Raw genomic sequence first — 19,096 nt, 5'->3', positions numbered from 1 at the left:
ATTCAGAGGGGTTTCCTCTCTAGGTAGGGGGCGTGCCTACTGGTTCTCGTGCATTTTTACATTAAACCAACTTCTCCAAAGGCACCTCCATGTTGAGGCCTTCTTGATCTCTGACCTGCCTCAGCAGCACCCTCTCCAAGTGAGGGAACTGAATCTTCAGAGCTACAGGCCCTGTGATTGGGCTGGTAGCATCGAGAGCTCACCTTCTGTCCTTATTTTTCCAATTAAGTATCCACCTTCAGGAATACCCTCTATGTTGGAGAGACCAAACGTAGACTGGGTGATCGCTTTGCTGAGCACCTTCGGTCTGTGCGCAATCAGGACCCTGACCTTCCTGTTGCTTGCCATTTTAACACACGATCCTGCTGCCATGTCCACATGTCTGTCCTTGGCCTCGTGCAATGTTCCAGTGAAGCTCAACGCAAACTGGAAGAACAACATCTCATCTTCCGGTTAGGCACTTTACAACTTTCCAGTCTCAACATCAAATTCAACAACTTCAGATGATTAACTCTACCTCACCTTGGTCCCTTGGTTTTCATTTTATTTAATTTTTAACTGTTCTTTACCTTTTATTTCTTTTACTGTCTTTCTTTATTTTTCTTTCCCCCCCCCTCACTCTTTCCCCCCATTTTATCCCCCCTTTTCTTACCTTTTCTCCCCCTTGGCTTCCCTTTTCCCCCTTTTTCTCAATTTTACCTCTCTCCCACCCATCTCCCCCCACATCTTCATCTGTCACAGCTCACCCTGATTTCAGCTTCTCTGTCGTTTGGCCATTCACACCTTCTACTCTCTCTATGTCCTGCCATTAGCACCTCTTAGCATTTTTCCTTGTTTCTGTGGCTATGACTCATCTTTCATTCCCCCACCCTACAGTATAAATATCTCCCACTTTCTGTGCCTTTTACCTTTGACAAAGGGTCATCTGGACTCGAAACGTCAGCTTTTTTCTCTCCTTACAGATGCTGCCAGACCTGCTGAGATTTTCCAGCATTTTCCCTTTTGGTTTCAGATTCCAGCATCTGCAGTAATTTGCTTTTATACCCTTCTGTTAGTCCTGCTGTCATCAAGTGGAGGCTTGTGACCTCCATTTGGTCCTAATGTTGGACTTGAAAAGTGTCTGGTTTACGTCAAATTACCCTGGAAAGACAAAGTATCTTTAAAATTTGAACAAGTTGAGCAAACCATTTCATGCTGCGAAAATACAATGGCTAATTGTTGGTGTTCATGGTGTTTTCCCTGAACAGGTGCTGCTTCAGACCAAAAGGACATTCTGCCTCACACACAATTAAGCAACATTGTGTATGAATTTCAGTGCTGGTGTAATGCCAGGTACATAGGTTCAATGTTTGGCTGATCGAATCAAACGGAATGTTGCTTCTGTTGTTCATAATAGGCAGAGTACATAGAATCATAGAATCCCTACGGTGAAGAAGGAGGCCATTTGGCCCATCGAGTCTGTACTGGCCACAATCCCATCCAGACCCTATTCCCATAACCCCGCACATTTACCCTGCAACTCCCCCTGACACTAAGGGCCTGATTTTACCATTTTGATTCTAAGTGCTGGGAGGTCTTGAAACTGGGAGTGTTTCAGATCCAACTTTTAGACCCGTTCTCCGGCGCCCGATATGCACTCTGCCTGAAAGAAAATCAGCGATTCTAAATCGCGCTGCACAAGCCTGTGGGCGGGGCTTATCACCCCCAAAATCCTGCAGCTCCGATCGGCGCGTCCAACTGCACATGCGCAGAAACAAAATGATAGAATGTTGCTCCCCTACCACACCGTGCCTGGGCCGGATGATGTCTCCCCCTGGCCCCCACAGATATTGCCCCACCCCCACAACATTAATGACCCACTTATCCCCCCACCTGCCCGCCACCAAGAACGATTGCGGCCCCCTCCCCCACCTCCCCCCATCGATCTCAGGCAGAGTGAGAGTGAGCCACCCCCCCAAATGACCTCAGGCAGAGTGGCAGCGGACCCCCCTCTCCCCCTCACTCATCACAGGCAGAGTGGCAGCGGACCCCTCCTTCCCCCTCACTCATCACAGGCAGAGAGATCCACCCTCCCCCCTCCACCCCACAGATATCAGGCAGAGTGATCCCCCTCACCCCCACCCCAGACCCTCCCGCACAAGGACCCCATCTCCTCTGGACTCCGATGGCTGTGTGACACCTCCCTCTCTCTCCCCTGTCCCCAATCATTGAGGCACTGATCCATCACCCCACCCCCCCTCCCCAGCAGCACACCTGCAAGTGCTCACTTGCCTTCCCCTCAATGCTAACAAGCAAACTGCATGGAACTTGCTAGAATGCTCGGCCAAACTGCCTGCAGCTGATCTGCCCTAACGAGGGGGAGCTCCATAAAAAACCCAAGAATGGACAGGCAGGCAGGCATTCCTGCACAAAATGGGCGCACAACTAGCCCCCCGATTCTCTGAGGGTGACCTGGGGAGGCTGCTGGATGCAGCAGAGGCGAGTCAGGACACCGTCTTCCCCCCAGGAGGACGCAGACCAAGGGGGGCTGATGGAAATGCGGCCTTGGAGAAAGTCACCGCCTTGGTCAGTGCCAGGGCAGTGGCCCCCCGAACCGGGATGCAATGCCGGAAAAAAGTCAATGACAGCTATAGACAGTTACATGGGTAAGATGGGTATAGAGGGATATGGGCCAAATGCAGGCAATTGGGCTTAGCTCAGGGGTTTAAAAAAAAAGGGTGGCATGGACAAGTTGGGCTGAAGGGCCTGTTTCCATGCTGTAAACCCCTATGACTCTATGACCTCATTTGTGCAGCAACGGTGAGTGCTGGACCCCATCTTGCATCTTCCCCCAAATCTCCCCCAGATCCTCCCATCCACAGCACTCTGCATATTTCCAGCCCCTGACCCCCAAGCACCTCCTTCCTTTCCCCCCAATGAGCCCCACTGTGTTTTCCCTCTAAGGGCCACCAGCTGATACTCTGCAGGAGTCACGCCACCATTTCTTTCATGGCTCCTTCTGTCTCCACAGGAGAAGATCAGCATATAATCCGTGAGAGGGCGAAGACAGGGGGTGGTGAGCCAGACCTCTGGGTCCTCACCCCCTTTGAGGAGCAAGCACTAACTATAGCCGGATTAGGCAGGAATTGGTGGATGTTGATTGGGAGAGGATGTTCGAGGGTAAGTCCGCGTCTGGCATGTGAGAGTCTTTTAAGGAACTATTGATAAGACTGCAGGATAGGCATGTGCCTGTAAAAAGGAAAGATAGGAAAGGTAGGATTCGAGAGCCGTGGATAACCAGGGAAATTGAGGATCTGATTAAAATGAAAAGGGAGGCGTACGTTAAGTCCAGGCAACAGAAAACAGATGGAGCTCTGAAGGAATACAGAGAGAGTAGGAAAGAACTCAAACGGGGAGTTAGAAGGGCAAAAAGAGGTCACGAGATGTTCTTGGCAGGCAGGATTAAGGAGAATCCTAAGGCATTCTATTCATACGTTAGGAACAAAAGAGTTGTCAGGGAGAAAATCGGACCTCTCAGGGACAAAGGAGGGGAATTATGCTTAGAACCCAAGGGAATAGGGGAGATCCTAAATGAATACTTTGCATCGGTATTCACGAAGGAGAGGGGCGTGTTAACCTGGAGTGTCTCGGAGGGAGGTGTTGACCCGTTAGAGAAAATCTCCATTACAAGAGAGGAAGTGTTAGGTTTTTTAGGGAACATTAAAACTGACAAAGCCCCAGGGCCTGATGGCATCTATCCTCGACTGCTCAGGGAGACGAGAGATGAAATTGCTGGGCCTCTGACGGAAATCTTTGTCGCTTCTTTGGACACGGGTGAGGTCCCTGAGGATTGGAAGATAGCGAATGTGGTCCCGTTGTTTAAGAAGGGTGGCAGGGATAACCCAGGTAATTATAGGCTGGTGAGCTTGACGTCCGTGGTAGGGAAGTTGTTGGAAAGGATTCTTAGAGACAGGATGTATGTGCATTTAGAAAGGAACAATCTCATTAGTGACAGACAGCATGGTTTTGTAAGAGGGAGGTCGTGCCTTACAAATTTGGTGGAGTTTTTTGAGGAAGTGACAAAAACGGTTGATGAAGGAAGGGCCGTGGATGTCGTCTATATGGATTTCAGTAAGGCATTTGACAAAGTCCCACATGGCAGGTTGGTTAAGAAGGTTAAGGCTCATGGGATACAAGGAGAAGTGGCTAGATGGGTGGAGAACTGGCTTGGCCACAGGAGACAGAGGGTAGTGGTCGAAGGGTCTTTTTCCGGCTGGAGGTCTGTGACCAGTGGTGTTCCGTAGGGCTCTGTACTGGGACCTCTGCTATTTGTGATATATATAAATGATTTGGAAGAAGGTGTAACTGGTGTAATCATCAAGTTTGCGGATGACACGAAGATGGCTGGACTTGCGGATAGCAAAGAGCATTGTCGGGCAATACAGCAGGATATAGATAGGCTGGAAAATTGGGCGGAGAGGTGGCAGATGGAGTTTAATCCGGATAAATGCGAAGTGATGCATTTTGGAAGAAATAATGTAGGGAGGAGTTATACAATAAATGGCAGAGTCATCAGGAATATAGAAACACAGAGGGACCTAGGTGTGCAAGTCCACAAATCCTTGAAGGTGGCAACACAGGTGGAGAAGGTGGTGAAGAAGGCATATGGTATGCTTGCCTTTATAGGACGGGGTATAGAGTATAAAAGCTGGAGTCTGATGATGCAGCTGTGTAGAACGCTGGTTAGGCCACATTTGGAGTACTGCGTCCAGTTCTCGTCGCCGCACTACCAGAAGTATGTGGAGGCGTTAGAGAGAGTGCAGAGAAGGTTTACCAGGATGTTGCCTGGTATGGCGGGTCTTAGCTATGAGGAGAGATTGGGTAAACTGGGGTTGTTCTCCCTGGAAAGACGGAGAATGAGGGGAGATCTAATAGAGGTGTACAAGATTATGAAGGGGATAGATAGGATGAACGGTGGGAAGCTTTTTCCCAGATCAGAAGTGACATTCACGAGGGGTTACGGGCTCAAGGTGAGAGGGGCGAAGTATAACTCAGATATTAGAGGGATGTTTTTTACACAGAGGGTGGTGGGGGCCTGGAATGCGCTGCCAAGTAGGGTGGTGGAGGCAGGCACGCTGACATCGTTTAAGACTTACCTGGATAATCACATGAGCAGCCTGGGAATGGAGGGATACAAATGATTGGTCTAGTTGGACCAAGGAGCGGCACAGGCTTGGAGGGCCGAAGGGCCTGTTTCCTGTGCTGTACTGTTCTTTGTTTGTTCTCTTTGTTGTTTGGAGCTCTCCAGAGAAGGGGAGATGCGGGCTGTCAGTGACAGCATGATCGGGCTGCCGTCAAGACGTGAGCACCTCTCATTCCTTCAATCACTTTGAGGCAACTTCTTGGGGGCATGAGTTTCGGGTGCGAGGGGTAAGGTTTAAAGGAGATCTACAAGGCATGTGTATTTGCACAGAGAGGGTAGTGGATGCCTGGAACTCGCTGCCGGGGGAGGTCGTGGATGCAGATACGATAGTGACATTTAATGGGCATCTCTACAGCTATGTGAATGTGATGGGAATAAAGGCATGTGGTTCCCAGAAGGGTAGGGGGTTACAAATCAGATGAGCAGCCTGGTCGCTACAGGCTGGGAGGGCCGAAGGGCCTGTTCATGTGATGTAATTTTGTCGGTGCTTTGTTCTATATTCAATGGAGAAATACGAATCATGTGTTTGGCATCCCGGATTCCTCTCCCTCCCTTGCACTTAACCTTGTGTCCTGTGTTGCAGGGACAGATCCGGATGCCCCGGGGCCTTCTGGACTATAGGCCCCGGCTGCAGCTCCTGCCCATCCTGGTCCAGACAGCTGGACGAGTCCTCAGAAGAAATGGGTGAAGGGACCTCCGAGGATGGCACCATTTTGGCATCAGCTGCCACCTCACAACTCACCATCCCAGATACGTCAGTTGGTCCAGTTAGTGTTGAGGCTTCTGGGTCACTCTCTGGTGAGCACGACATCTGCTGATGTAAATCGGATGGAGGAGGGAACGTCCAAAGCCTCTGGCATGCGGGGGCCTGCCGGAGGCGAGGACTCAGCTGGCCCCAGCTACATGCTGGGCCTCTGAGATCACTTCTCCCCCAGCTGCTGGAGATGCAGCAACAGAGCCAGGGAATGCAGGAGGGGCTGACGGCCACACTGGACCAACTGCGAGGAGGAGTCCCAAAGCTTTCAGGCGGACCAGCTATTGCCTGTTTTGTGTGCTTCCCAGGCCAACACTGGAAGGGTGGCATCTGCAGTAGAAAACCTTGGGCAGGGGGTCCTCACCATGAGTGGCAGGCTCCAAGCGATGGCCGAGTCACAGCAGACCACAGCAGAGTCCCAGAGGGCCGTGGCCGAGTCACAGTGGGCCACAGCTGAGGGTTTGAACTGGCTTCTCAAGATTCTGCAGTCCATGGCTGAGAGGCTCGAGAACCTGCAGGAGACCCAGTGGGACAGCACTGAGACACACTGAGAAGCAGGCCAGGACCCTCAAGAACCAAAGCCTCCAGAGGACGCCCGCCATGTGCATCACAGGCAACGGAGCGAGGTAGGCAGCTGCCCCCTCCACCTCCAATGTACATTTTGGGGAGTCACTGAGACGTAGTGGTACGCCACGTAAGGTTAGGAAGTTCTAATTATGTCAGAACTTATTATTTAAACACTTTTATTGTAATTAAATGTTTTTTCACCACCCACCTGTGACTAATTTGTCTCAGATTTGTCTCAAATAGGAATCCTGTACCATTGACAATCACTGGAGGGATGCTTCACATTGATGTCAGTTGGGGAGGCCCCTCAATGCTATGTCACTGAGGAAGGGAAGGCATTGGTTCCCCAGATCCCACGAACGATTCCCTCCCCCCCCACTCCACCCACCCCAGGGCCCTGTAGGGGGGTTTCAGATCCCACAGACGTGGGCCCAGGTGCTAGCATGCATGTGGATCTCAGGTAGGAGTCAGACTAGTTTGCACTAGGGCATCATCATAATGGTGCTCAGCTAGTTGTCATCACCCTCCTGCCTGCCAAAAAACTGGCTAACACAGAGTGCCCAGGCCCACCACTCTGATGTGACAATGTTGCAGGATATAGAAGGAATTTGTGGGGCAGGATGTGGGGAGGATGGAACCCCCAGACACAAACCCCTAGCAAGTGAACCACGTGGTGATCAGGGCCTCTCTTGCCGCCCTCACATGCCTCATTTGGGCTGCCAGCCTTCGAGTGCCTGGTTGGTGTTCTTCAGCATGCTCTTCTTCCTCCTCCTGCTGGTCATCTCCCCAGTGACGCCCAGCTTGTCAGCCTCCATGTCCTCCTCCTCCTCCGAGAGGTCACCTCTCTGTAAAACCAGATTGTGCAAGGCACAGCACATGACCACTATGTGGGAACAGATCATTGGGCTCTATAGGAGGGCCCTGCCAGATCGCTCCAGGCACCGGAATTGCATCTTGAGGAGCCCAATGCACCTCTCCACTATCATGCGGGTGGCTACATGGGCCTCATTATAGCGGGTCTCCGCCTCAGACACAGGCCTCCGCACAGGCGTCATCAGCCGTGTCTGAAGTGGGTAACCCATATCACCCACGAGCTACCACTGCAGCCTGGGCTCCTCCTCAAATGCGTCCGGGATGTCCAAGCTCCTGACAATGAAGCTGTCATGCACGCTGCCTGGATGTCTGGCGCAGACGTGCATGATGATCATATTATGGTCACACACTTGCTGAACATTCAGGGTGTGGAACGCCTTCCTATTGACAAATCTCCGCGGATTCTGTAGGGGGGCCTTGAGGGCGACGTGTGTGGAGTCGATGGCCCCCTGCATGTTAGGCATCCCTGCAATGGCTCCTAAACCTACAACTCTGCAACCCTGTGCCTGGTCCAGGTTGAAGTTGATGAACTGCCAGACCGAGTTTTCGCGCCCGAAAACAGGCACAACTTGATGGTAAAATCGGGTCCTAAGCGTCAAATTAGCATGGCCAATCAACCGAACGCGCACATCTTTGGAGGAAACTGGAGCACCCGGAGGAAACCCACACAGACACGGGGAGAAAGTGCAAACTCCGCACAGACAGTGACCCGAGACCGGATTTGAACCCGGATCCCTGGCACTGTGAGACAGCAGTGCTAACCACTGTGCTACCATGCCACCCCATGCCTGTGATTGTTTGAAGTTTAACATTCTTGCATTTGTCCTGATGAGTAAAAGATGAAAAAGCTTCAACAACATGTCTCTTTTCAATAATATTCAAGTTCTATACTACCAGGCGACACTTGTAAACAGAATACAACAGCTGCCAACAGTAACAATTCCGGGTAAGCTTGAGCGTTTCCATTCACGAAACAGATGAAAACCATCTTTACTAACAGCTGCCGAGAGCTGTTTGGTTGTGACTCCCAAACCAAACAGTTAAATGTAGCTAAGAATTTATACATTATAAAGTGGGGATGTCAAATATCAAGCTCAATTTTTGTATCAAATTGACAACATTTAATCCAATTCAGGCCACATCTTATTGCAGTGATGTGACCAATGCTTACAAACACAGGAACAGAAGAAACACCGTTCAATGAGATCATGACTGATTTGATGTGATAATCCTCAACTCCACCTTCCCGCCTCATCCTCATAACCCTTGATTCCATTACTGATTAAAAATCTGTCTATCTCAGCTTTGAACATACTTATAACAATGCAGCTTCTACAGCCCTCCGCAGTAAAGAATTCCACAGGTTCACTACTCTCTGAGGGAAGAAATTCCTCTTCACCTCTATCTTAAATGGCATCTCACCCAGGCACTCCCCTCCACCCTATCCCCATGACCCTGCAATGGTTAATCCACCTAACCTATACACTTTAACACAAAGGGGCAATTTAGCATGGCCAATCCACCTAACGTGCACACTGTTGGACTGTGCGAGGAGATCGGAGCACCTGGAGGAAACCCATGTAAACATGGGGAGAGCATGCAAACTCCACACAGACAGTCACCCAATTCTACTCTGATCATGGGGTGGGGGGGACCCCTGGGGCCTCAGTGGTGGGGTGGGGGAGGTTTATTGAGGATCTGAATGGTGTGCCCTTTAAATTTGGCGCCCCGCTATCTGTGCATCCAGGTTCTGCAGGTGTATTTAGGCCCCACCCTCCTCCATGATAACATCAATCATGCCCCTTGAATTTCTTTGGCAGAGTGTGGTAGAATCTGGAAAGAAACACTAGGTTTTCTCATCAGGAACAACAACTCTGCCATTTTTTGTTCAGATTTTGCCCTGGATTTCCAAAGGAGGTTCACTGGAGTCTTTGGCTACAGTAAGGAATTTTAAGTAAGGATGCACTATTGGACCTGATTCTGGGGAATGAATTAGCCTAAGTGAATTAAATATCACAGAGAGAGCACTTCAGGGACAAGGTTTAGGATGGCTATGGAAAAGGACAAGGAACAATCCAGAGCTGGGTTAATTACTCGGAGGAAAGCCAACTTTGATGGCATCAGAGTCAAGTGAGTTGGAATCAAATGTTGGCAGAAACGCTGGTGGCTGAACAATGGGCCAACTTCAGAGAAAAGGTACTGCAGGCAATGTCAAGATATATTCCCTCGAAGGGGAAAGATAAGACAAATAAATCCAGAGCCTCCTGGATGACAAGAGAGATAGAGGCGCAGATGAAATGAAAAGCAAGAAGTACGCGTGTGACAGATGTCAGATAGAAAATAGAAGGATCAGAATGGAAATGGAAAAAAAATAAGAAAAGCAAGCAGAGAGCATGAAAAGAGACTGGCAGCTCATGTAAAAGGGAATCCCGGGAGGACACTGGAGCATCCGGAGGAAACCCATGTAGACATGGGGAGAATATGCAAACTTATAAGCATATAAATAATGAGGGCGCTAAAAGAAAGAGTAGGACCGATTAGGGATAAATAAAAAAGATACTTGCACGTGAAGACAGGAGAAACAGCGGAGGTACAAAACAAGCACTTTGCATCTGTTTTTACAAAGGAAGATGATGCTACTCAAGCCAAGGTGAGAAGAGGAAGCAACTGGTACACTAGAAAAAAATTACAATTGAGAAGGAGGAGGTATTAGAAAGGCTATCTTTACTTAAAATAGATATGGTACCAGAACCGGATGAGATGCATCTGTGCGAATGAACAGAGAGAGGAAATTGCAGAAACACCAGTGATAATCTTCCAGTTTTCCTCAGACGAGGGGTGGTACCAGGGGACTGGGGAATTGCAAATGTTACACTCTTGTTCAAAAAGGGGTGCAAGAATAAAGCCAGCAACTATCGACCAGTCAGTTTGACTTCAGTGGTAGGGAAACATCTGGAAATTATAGTTCGGGAAAAAAATCAATAGTCATTTAGACAGGGGCAGGATAATTAAGAAAGGTCAGCATGGAGTCATTAAGGGAAAATCATGTTTAACGAACTTACTGGAGTACTTTGAGGAGATCACAGAGAAGGTTGATAAGGGCACTGCTGTTGATGTGGTGTATATGGATTTTCAAAAGGCATTTGGTATCGTACTACACAACAGACTTGTGAGCAACATTCTAGATCATGAAATAAAAGGGAAAATAAACATTTGGATAAGAAATTTTCTGAATGACGGGAAACAGGGTAATGATAAATGGTTGTTTTTGTTTCAGATTGGAGGAAGGTTTGTAGTGGAGTTCATCAGGGGTCAGTTTTGGGACCCTTGCTCTTCCTGACGTATAGTAATGGCCTAGACTGTGGTGTGCAGAGCATGATTTCCAAATTTGCAGATGATGTGAAGATTGGAAACATTGTCAACTGTGATGAGGATAGTCCTGAACTTTGAAAGGACATAGGCATGTTGGTGGATTGGGCAAACAAGTGACAGATGACTTTCAATGCAGAGAAGTGTGAGGTGATTCATTTTGACAGTATTATGGAGACACAGTATAAAATAAATGGAGAAACTCTAAAGGTAGTGCAGGAACAGAGGGATCTTGGTTTATATGTACATAAGACATTGAAGATGGCAGGGCATGTTGAGAGAGCAGTTAATAAAGCATATAGTATCTTAGACTTTGAGGAGGTTTTGTGGTGAAGTGGGTAGTGTCCTTGGCTCTGAGCCAGAAGTTCTGGATTTGAGTCCCACCCCACAACTTGATATTCATAATGTAGCCAAACAGGTTGAGCATCAACCTGTAAAATCCTTCCAACACACCAATGGTGGGTGATAAGAGTGCGAGAGACTCCTGGTCAGCTATGTTTGATGTGGAGTGGTGCCCTTCAAGCTATAAATCTCTGGCAACGCATGAGTAACCTGGTCCAGGAAAAAAACTAGCAATGGAAACAGATGAAAATATGTCTTGCGTACCACTCGGTGCAGGAAGAGAAACTTAGGATTCATTAATAGGAGCACTGAGTATAAAGGCAAGGAGCTCATGCTGAACTTGTATAAGACACTAGTCAGGCCTCATCGAGAGTACTATGTCCAGTTCTGGGCATCATACTTGAGGAAGGATGTGAAGGCATTGGAGAGAGTACAGAGGAGATTCACAAGAATGATTTCAGGGATAAAGGACTGTAGCTGATTGCAGAGGTTGTGATAGTTTTCCTTGGAGAAAAGAAGATTGAGGAGAGACTCGATAGAGGTATTCAAGATCCTGAGGGAAATGGGTGGGATAAGTAGTGAGTAACAGTTCACACTCAAGACAGCATTTAGAACTAGAGGGCACAGATTCAAAATAATTGGCAAAAGGAGTTAAAGTGATCTGAGGAAAATTGACCTCCTGTAAACTATATGAAAAATGGGGTGCGGAGGGGCAATGGGGGTGGTGGGAACAACTGCCATGGCACAGGGTTGGGGTGGCCTCTTTTCTCACTTTGCTTTGCCCTGCACCATGCTACATCATTTGAGTGAAGGTAACTTCAGCAATGGATGCCATCTGACATTTAAATTAGGCCTATTACTGCATGTGTCTTGTCTCTTTCCCATATCCGCCATCACGAAGTGGGAATTGAACATGACTCCAGGCCAATTAGTTGCTTTACGTAACAAACTTGCAATTTGTGCACATTGCCAATATGGTGTGGGCTCAGGAAGTGGTTGTAACATCGAGGCCCGAATCCCAGAATGGAAGTCCCACTCATGCTGTTCAATGTCACTGCATTGTAAAACAGATACGCAGCATGTAATTCAAGACAAAGATTGGAGATATGCTCCACTATTGAGAGCAAATTTAGTTATTTTCACCAGACTAGGGAACCTGCCTTAGAATCAAAATGCAGAACTAATCTCAGACAGGTGCCTCGTGTTCGTTGAATGCATCTTTTCACATTAAGAATGGAGAAACACCTCCCTATCATTCTGGTTGATTGATCTGCCTTATCCACCAACAGACTCCAGTTCTCTGAACATTGCTGCAGTGCTTAGGGCTGTGAGCCAATGTTGATGCACAACAACTTGGATAGGATGTGGCATTCTGCAGCGCTAGAAATGATCTGCTTCATCTGAACCCAAATGAGGTGTGAAATCTTTTGACTGGCAGATGTGATGCAAGTCCAAGGTAGCAACTTGCCATTTGAGATCATTCCAATTCCTAAAGCTGACCCAGTGTTTTGGATTTCTTTCTGGGTACAAACTAAAGTCCAGTTAAAGGCAAGCCAACAGGGCTCAAATATGCCAACTATTATTCCATTGTGTATTGTTAGGTGATTAGTGATTTAGTCAAAGTTAGATCTAAATTTGCATTGCTTCACATATGGAAGTGAACTTGTTAGTGAAGGCATTGAAGTACAGTTTATAATGGTTCATCTCTTTCACTTCCCACTCAACCTACGTGGCAGAAACTAAAGATGCCTGTTCTGGGAACAATGATTCAGAATTGGCTGATCAATGTTCTGTGATTAGTATCTGATAGATAAGAAAATTTGAAATCATTAACCTGTGGTGAAGGGCAAAGGACCTTTCTCTTCCAAGGGGGAATTTTTCAATTCAAAATATTAAATGGTATTTTATTCGAAGGCTACCAACCCATGCTTTTGAAATTGAGGAAATTCCTGCCACAGTTGTGGAATAGGAATAGAATTATATATATATTTTTTTGTACATACAATGTGAGTGTCACTGGCAAGGCCAAAGTTTATTTCCCATTCCTAATTGCTCTAAAGAAGGTGGTGACAAGCCTTGTTGCATTGTTGCACTCTGCTGTTAGGTATAGTGTTCCAGTATTTGACCCAGTGACCGTGAAGGAACAGATATGTATTTTCAAGTCAGGGTAGTATGGAGGGGAACATTTAGGTGGTCATGTTCCAATGTTCCAGCCCTTGTTTATACTGATGGTGGAAGTTGTGGGTTTGGAAGATGTTGTCAAAGAAGCTTTGATGAGTTGCTGCAGTGCATCTTGCATACTGTACACACTGCTGTCAATGTGCATTTGTGGCCAAGGGAATGGATAGGATACTGATCAAGTGGGCTGCTTAGTCTTGGATGCTGCCAGGCTTTTCGAATGTTGTTGGATCTACATTTATCCAGGCAAGTAAAGAGTATTTCATCACACTTCTGACCTGTGCCTTGTTGATAGTGGAATGGCTTCGGGAAATCAGAAGGTATGTTACTCACCTCAGAATTCCCAGCATCAGACATTGTCCACATTTATATGGCTGGTCCGGTTCAGTTTCTGGTCCATGGTAACTCCCAGGATGTTGATGGGAATTCAGCATTGGTAACGTGGTAATTCTGGACCACAAGACTTCTGGACCACAGATGAGGTGTTGGAGAGCCCATTGCCTTTGCTGTATCCAGCACGCTCAGGATGACAGCATGTCTGGATCATCATCATCCCTTTAACCAAAGCCCAGTCTGGCACCAGAATGATAATGGGCTGGACAGCCCTGGCAAATGTGAGTTGCTGCAGCCTGCAACTAGGCCATCACAAGCCTGAGCTCTTACAGGTCACTAGCCACAAGCCTCTCACTTGGCAGCCTTCTGCCTCTCATACTGCAGCCACTGGGGGATTTGCCTTGGAGAAACACTACAGCAAGACAATCACTAAGGACTCAGATTTCTGTGTAGGCATTTAGAAGCAGACAATGATACTGCACAAAAGGAAGGACATTCAACCCATTGTGCCTATTCTGGCTCTTTGGTGAATCTATTCAATTAATTCCATTCCCCTTTTCTTTCCCCAAAGCCTTGTAGATTGTAGAGGTGATAAAATTATAAAGGCTTCTAAAATCTTTGGCTGGGAAATTAGTCTTGCATCAAACATTGGTGCAAAATGAAGCACCTGCAAATGTAATTCAAGGTCCAAAACTTGTTGAAAATTCACAGATCAGAAAATCAAAATAGTGCACCTTTTGTTAGTATGCACTTGTGATGAGTAAGGATCTCAGCTGAGATCCTGCAGAATTCCTCAGGTTTACTTCTCCTTAACTGGCGTTACTTTGTTGAAAGTGTGACAGACTCCCCATTTACATATGGGTCTGGCTGTGTTCTGAAGGAGTTAGTATAAAGTCTCACAACACCAGGTTAAAGTCCAACAGGTTTAATTGGAATCACGAGCTTTCGGAGGTGAATGAGACTCACCTGAGGAAGAAGCAGCACTCCAAAAGCTCATGATTCCAAATAAACCTGTTGGACTTTAACCTAGTGTTGTGAGACTTCTTACTATGTCCACCCCAGCCCACCCCAGTCCAACACCAGCATCTCCATATCTGAGGGAGTTAGATAGTAAAGCTTAACGCCGCCATTGCACTGATATCAGTGGCACAATTTTACATTATCAACATAGAAGCATAGAAAATAGAAACTGGAGTAGCTCATTCAGCCCTTTTCCGCCATTCATTTTGATCATGGCTGATCATCAAATTCAATATCCTGGTTCTCCCTTCCCCCCAAATCCCTTGATCTCTTTAGCTCCAAGAGCTATATCTAGTTTCTTCTGGAAATTACACAATGTTTTGATCTCAACTACTTTCTGTGATAGTGAATTCCACAGATTCACCACTCTCTGGGTGAAGAAATTTCTCTTCACCTCAGTCCTAAAACATTTACCCCTTATCCTCAAACTATGACCCCTAGTTCTGGACTCTCCCACCATCACGAACATTCTTTCTGAATCCACCCTGTCTAATCCTGTTAGAATTCTATAAGTTTCTATGAGATCCCCTCTCACTCTTCTAAACTCCAATGAATATAATCCTAACTGACTTAATCTCTCCTCATATGACAGACCTGCCATTCCAGGATTCAGCCTGGTAAACCTTTGCTGCACTCCCTCCATAGCAAGGACCATCCTTCCTCAGATAAGGACATCAAAACTGCACACAATACTCCAGGTGTGGCCTCACCAACGCCCTATACAATTGCAGCAAAACATCCCTATTCCTGTATTCAAATCCATACTTCATAGAATCCCTACAGTGCAGAAAGAGGCCATTCAGCCTATTGAGTCTGCACTGACCACAATCCCACCCAGGCCCTATCCACACAACTCCATGCATTTACCCTGCTAATCCCCCTGACACTAAGAGGCAATTTTATCATGGCCAATCCACCTAACCCGTACATCTTTGGACTGTGGGAGGAAACTGGAGCACCTGGAGGAAACCCACGCAGACATGGGGAGAATGTGCAAACTCCACACAGACAGTGACCCAAGCCGGGAATCAAACCCGGGTCCCTGGCGCTGTGAGACAGCAGTGCTGACCACTGTGCCACTGTACTGCCCATATATTATGATCAAAATATTGCCATTAATTTGCTGACTGATAGATAAATAGTTTTGCTGGCACCATTTCTAGCTGTACTGGGATGCAGACAGATTTTGCATGCAAGCACAGTAGAGTTTTTGCTTTTAATAAAAAATTGTATTTATATGGCATCTTTTCAAATCTTAAGATGTCCCAAAGCAAGTTATAATCAATAAAATATTTTGTATTGTTGTCATTATTGTAATTTGGGGAAATTCAACAGCCAATTTGTGCACAGCAAGATTCAACAAGCAGCAATGAGATACGAGACCAGGTAATCTGTTTTACTGGTGTTGATTTATCAAACGTTGATCAGGATGACTCCTCTGCACATCTTCAAATAAAGTTGTGGGATCTTTCATTGCCACCTAATGGTAATATATAAAAGCAGATAATTCTGCTTATGGCTAACTGTTCCATGAATATCCCCACTTTAAAGCTGTTACTGAATCTTGTGGGTGGTGGTGTGTTACAGATCACCCGATCTGCTGTGGCAACATTTACTTTGCTGAACCTTGAAGGAAGTATTAAAAATTAACTTTAAGAAATCTTTGAATCCTGTTCCATCACTGGAAGTATGTCAAGGTGGCCATGTTCCAAATCTTAAGGATTAGAACCTGTGCCTGTCGACACTCTGCATGGGCGGGGTGCAGGGGAGGCGGGCAAAAATGTTGGCACTTTTTGAGGTAATCAGATGTTGTCGATGAAACGAGCTTCTTTGCACAATATGCATCTGAAAATTTATGTCACCACTCTCCTATCTGCAATCACTTCTACACGAAGCCACATTCATAATGTAAATATACCTGCCTCATGCATGTTACTTGGTTCCAGTAAAGACAGATCTCTGGCGGAGAACAAAATTATTCAGCAGTCTTGTATCACTGAATGACATTGTGACAGGAGGTGTTAAATGAAGAAGTACTTGACCCCTGCACACTTCCCCCAAATCAGATTTCCCACACTTAAAAACAAAGGACAGAGTCCCAGTGGAATTAAGTGTCAGAAGAAACATATATTGGACAAGAATTAGTGTTATTTATCTCTGCGAGTTGTTGCTTCAATGGTGAACGAGCCACTTCTGACAAGGCAAACTCTTCAACAAGAAATAGTTGCTAAATTTACTTAGGTGTCAGAATCAGTTAATAATGATTACCTTGCAATTAATTAGTTACATGTGTACGTGGTATCTGCTAATTGTCTTATCATGAGTCTCCAGGCTGCCTGGGGCTCAAGTGCATGAGATTAATTTATCTTCACACATGCAAATGTTATGGCAAATTGATTATCACTTTGGTGTGCCTCAAAATGATTTGGTGATTGACAGCTTTTCTTGTTTGTGAAAAAATTATTCATCTTTTATCGCAGTTTGGACTTCAAATCAAAGATCATTTGATCGTAAGAACATAGAAAAGCATGAACAGGCCATTTTAGCCCATCAAGCCTGCTCAGCCATTCAATAAGGTTATGGCTCATCTGACTGTGGACTTAAGTCCACTTTCCTGCCTGTCCCCATCATCCTGAATGTGCTTGTCGATCAAAAATCTTGTCTAATTCAATGCTGAATAAAATCAATGAACCGTCTTCCACTGTTCTCTGTGAAAGAGAATGCCAAAGTCTAACCACACTCTGACAGAAGAAATTACTCCTCATCTCTGTCATAAGTAGGAGATCACAGTAAGAAGTCTCACAACACCAGGTTAAAGTCCAACAGGTTTATTTGGTAGCAAATACCAGAAGCTTTCAGAGCACTGCTCCTTCGTCAGATGGAGTGGAAATGTGCTCTCAAACAGTGCAAACAGACAAAATCAAGTTGCAGAATACTGATTAGAATGCGAATCCTACAGCCAGCCAGGTCTTAAAGGTACAGACAATGTGGGTGGAGGGAACATTAAACACAGGTTAAAGAGATGTGTATTGTCTCCAGACAGAACAGCTTGTGAAATTCTGCAAGCCCAGGAGGCAAGCTGTGGGGGCTACTGATAATGTGACATAAATCCAACATCCTGGTTTAGGCCGTCCTCATGTGTGCGGAACTTGGCTATCAGTTTCTGTTCAGCGACTCTGCGCTGTCGTGTGTCGTGAAGGCCGCCTTGGAGAACGCTTACCTGAAGATCCAAGGCCGAATGTCTGTGACTGCTGAACCGCTCCCCCACAGGAAGAGAACAGTCTTGCCTGGTGATTGTCGAGCGATGTTCATTCATCCGTTGTCGTAGCGTCTGCATGGTTTCCCCAATGTTTGTCTGTTTGCACTGTTTGAGAGCACATTTCCACTCCATCTGACGAAGGAGCAGTGCTCCGAAAGCTTATGGTATTTGCTACCAAATAAACCTGTTGGACTTTAACCTGGTGTTGTGAGACTTCTTACTGTGTTCACCCCAGTCCAACGCCGGCATCTTCACATCATAAGTAGGAGATACCATGGATGGGATTTTCCAGCTCCGCCCACTGCTGCATTGTCTGATCCTGCTGAAAGTCAATGGACTTTTGACTGGGCTGTCAAGCTTCCTGCAGCAAGTTCTAATATGACTGGGCCATAAAATTCCGGTCCTTATTTTTAAAACTGTGCCCCCTTATTCTAGATTCCCTGAGCATCTACCTTGTCAAGCCTCCTCAAATTCTTATATGCTTCGATAATATCACCTCGCATTCTTCGAAACGTCAAAAGTATAGGCCCAAACTGCGCAACATTTTCTAATAAGCCAAACACCTTCATCCCAGGAAGCAGCCTTGTGGACATTTTCCAAACTGCTTCCAATGCAAGTAAATCCCTCCTTAAGTAAGGAGGCCGAAACTATTCACACTACTCGAGGTGGGGTATCACCAATGCCCTCTACAAATATAGCAAGACTTCCCTACTTTTATACTCCATCACCCTTGCATGTAGAATATTATATTTGCCTTCCTAATACATGCTGAATGTGAACATTTTGTGTTTCATGTACAAGAGTACTCGGATCCCTCTGTACTGCAGCATTCTGCAGGCTCGCTCCATTTAAATAATATCCTGTTTTTTGATTCATCCTGTCAAAATGAACAACGTCACATTTTCCCACATTTACTCCCTCTGCCAATTTTGTGCCCACACATTTAACTTATCAATGTCTCATTGCATACTCTTCATATCCTCTCCATAACCTTCTCTCTTACCTATCTTTGTACCATCAGCAAATGTGGCTATCATACAGTCTGTCCCTTCATCCAAGTCATTAAAGTAGATTGTGAATACTTGTGATCCCAACAGTGCTCCACTATTTACAGTTTGCCAACAAATAAGTGGTCTATTTATCCTAATCCTCTGCTTCCTGTTAGTTAGCCAATTTTCTATCGATGTTAATATATCATGCCCAGCACAATCACCTCTTA

The sequence above is a fragment of the Mustelus asterias genome, chromosome 16 (assembly GCF_964213995.1).
Source record: "Mustelus asterias chromosome 16, sMusAst1.hap1.1, whole genome shotgun sequence".
Lineage (NCBI taxonomy): Eukaryota > Metazoa > Chordata > Chondrichthyes > Carcharhiniformes > Triakidae > Mustelus > Mustelus asterias.
Note: the sequence above shows the minus strand (reverse complement) of the source record.